The sequence below is a fragment of the Dipodomys spectabilis genome, unplaced genomic scaffold (genome assembly GCF_019054845.1).
Source record: "Dipodomys spectabilis isolate Male_0828 unplaced genomic scaffold, ASM1905484v1 ptg000121l, whole genome shotgun sequence".
NCBI classification, from domain to species: domain Eukaryota; kingdom Metazoa; phylum Chordata; class Mammalia; order Rodentia; family Heteromyidae; genus Dipodomys; species Dipodomys spectabilis.
This window is the reverse complement of record NW_024870798.1, coordinates 2,066,713-2,069,683: the sequence shown is the minus strand read 5'-3', so window position 1 is coordinate 2,069,683 and position 2,971 is coordinate 2,066,713. Positions and strand designations below refer to the sequence as shown.

The 2,971-nt window shown below is 34.8% G+C and overlaps 1 non-coding gene across 1 annotated transcript; it reads left to right on the top strand.

Moving 5' to 3' along the window:
- Window positions 1–2,144: 2,144 nt before the first annotated feature.
- On the top strand, window positions 2,145–2,250 carry LOC122115573. The gene has a single exon (XR_006148792.1). It is a non-coding gene; the product is annotated as a U6 spliceosomal RNA (small nuclear RNA).
- The last annotated feature ends 721 nt before the right edge of the window (window positions 2,251–2,971 follow it).

The following is a 2,971-nucleotide window of genomic DNA, read 5'->3' as shown; positions in this document are numbered from 1 at the left end:
CATATATATATCAGGTGTTCAGTGATTTAATCTAGAGTTCCCAGCACATTGTCCTTATCAAAAAGTGTACATGATAAACTGCTCTAAGCATCTGTGTTATATGAGGGGTATCCTTTGTACACACTTCCCCCATTAACTTGTTTTTCATCACTGTGAACAACTTCAGCCTACTTCCCCATAGGATAGCTTTGTTTTTGTTACTTACTGATAATAAAAGAAAAAGGTTGTTTGTAAATGAAAAAGAACTTTTAGGTCCCAGGCTAAAAGTATATTATCAGTCCCAATGATTCGTATGAGATAAAATTTATAATAGTACTAAAAGTGAAAAGGAATTCCTAGATCTGTTGTTTTGCCATTTAGAATGGCAAAGAATAATTTCACGTCACTGTTATAACTCATAAAGAATGCAAGGGTAACTGATGGTCCCTATCATGTTCCCACAAAACCAGTGGATCCTGAAGGATAATAGTAGACCAGCAGAAATTCTAAGTAGCAGAAAGAGCAGAAATGAGAGAGAGTGAAAGAGAGAGAGAAATATCATAATATTAAAGTGTGTAACAGATAAACAAGAGGTGTATGAGGATATTCGTACTGCTATTTTGAGACTCTACATGTACATTTGAAGGTGTCTGATGTATGATAACGCATCAAAATAAAATATACAGTGATTTTGATAATAAATAAAAATGGCTCAGAAGAAATTATAATTGCAAAAACATTTTTCACAGAAGCAAACTCTCAGAAATATTTCTTGACTTTGAAAAGGATAAATTGGCTGCAGTTAGTATAAATTTAGAAGTATGACAATTCGCAAAAATATAAAAATGTGTTCACATATTTCATTATATATCCCAAAGCAGAAAGCAAATATTGTTCAGATGATTTTTTAAATCACAGTTTCTCAGGAGCTGGGAAGGTGGCTCAGTGGTAGAGTGCTTGCCTTCCATGCATGAGGTCCTGGATTTCATTCCTCAGCACGACATAAGCAGAAAAAGATGAAAGTGCTGCCGTGGATCAAGTGATAGCGCTAGCCTTGAGCTGAAGAGCTGAGGGACACTACCCAAGACCCAGAGTTCAAGCACCACAACCAACAAAACCAAAGCAAAAAACAAAACAAAACAAAACACAGCTTCTCAATTTTGTGGCCTCAACACTGTAATACCACTACTTCAGCCTAGGGTTAAGATTTTAGGTGTCGACATTTATCAACACTCCTGATTCAGACTCTACTTGATATAATTTTTAATCAATATTTTGTTTTTAGTTTTGCTCTTTGTACATTCACATGCACCTATGAAAAATGGTGTGGCCATCCCAATAATATTCTCAAAGTACCTCTTAATCACGACTCACAAAAAGTTGTATTATATTACGACAAGGAAAAAATGCTATAAATAAAGAAAACAATAATTATATATTACTGATTACTCAAATAAAAAACAAAACAATTACCAGGGTTTTCAGTATTTGAAAAGTACATAGTAGATTTTACTATTTTCTCATATTCCTGTACATTTAAAACTGGATAAAGCTATGAGTAGCTTTTAAATTTACCCACTAAGATTACTAATTATAGATAATCTCATCATGTGTATGTGGCTTTTATCTTTATTTGTTCATCACTAACATATAATTTAAGGGAGCCCTAAAGATTTATCAGAAACTGTGTACTTAAATTCTTAACTCTTCACTCTGCTTCTTTACACAGTCTTTGCAACTTCTCATTAGCAAAGTTTCTATAAACTCTGAAATGTACATACTTAGTAGTACATGCTACCAGAAATATTATATACTTTATCGAAAAATTTTATGACCTACCAGTCTTAATTTTGCATATATAAGCAAATCCCAAAATGAAACATATTTAAAACATTAAAACTTTTAACAAACCTTAACATTTGCTGCAATGATCATTATGACAGGTGCCTTGTGTAGAATAATTGAATTCCTCCTCCTACACATCTCATGAACAACAAATATCTGGAATTATTTTGTTTTTGGCATGTCAATATTGACTTTATTCTTAAATGTGTGCTTATGTAAGAAATACATGGTTGCAAAATTTCACAATCTTTTGAACTTACTTTTTGTTTAATTGTCTAGTTTAAGACAATCAATTACACTTTATATATAAAAAATGTTCTGTGCTCAATTTGGCTGCACATACACTAAAATTGGAACATACAGAGAAGCTTAGCATGGTCCCTGCACAAGGATGACACGCAAATTAATGAATCATTCCATATTTTTACACCAACAGATGCTGGATGGGATGTGACCAGAAGGGAAGCCTACTGCACTCTTGGTGGGAGTATAAACTTGTTCATCCATTTTGGAAAGCGGTTTGGAGCTTCCTCAAAAGACTCCATATAGAGCTCCCCTATTACACAGCAATCCCACTTTTGGGCATTCACCCAAATGATCTCAAATAAGTCCATACTAAAACTACCACCACAACAACGTTTATTGTAGCATTATTTGCCATAGCTAAGATACGGAACCAACCCCGATGCCCCTTAGTAGAAGAATGGATCAAGAAAACGTTCTGTGTGTGTGTGTGTGTGTGTGTGTGTGTGTGTGTGTGTCTGTGTGTGTGTGTGTGTGTGTGTGAATGTATACTTACACAACCACTTTGGAAAGCAATCTGGTAAGTCCTCAGAAAGCTAATTATTGACCTTCCTTATGGCTCACTCATACCACTTCTAGGCATCTATTCTGAACAACAGGTACCAATATTCAAGGACACATGCACCTCCATGTTTATTGCAGCACTATATACAGGATATGAAAACAACCCATATGTCCCACCAGAGATGAATGGATCCAAAAACTGTGGTAACTATACACAACGGAATATTTTCCAGCCATTAGAAAGACAAAATAATGGCATTGGCAGGGAAATCAATCAAGCTACAGGAAATCATGTTGAGCGAGGTAAGACAAAAGCAAAGAGACAAACAGCACATGGTCT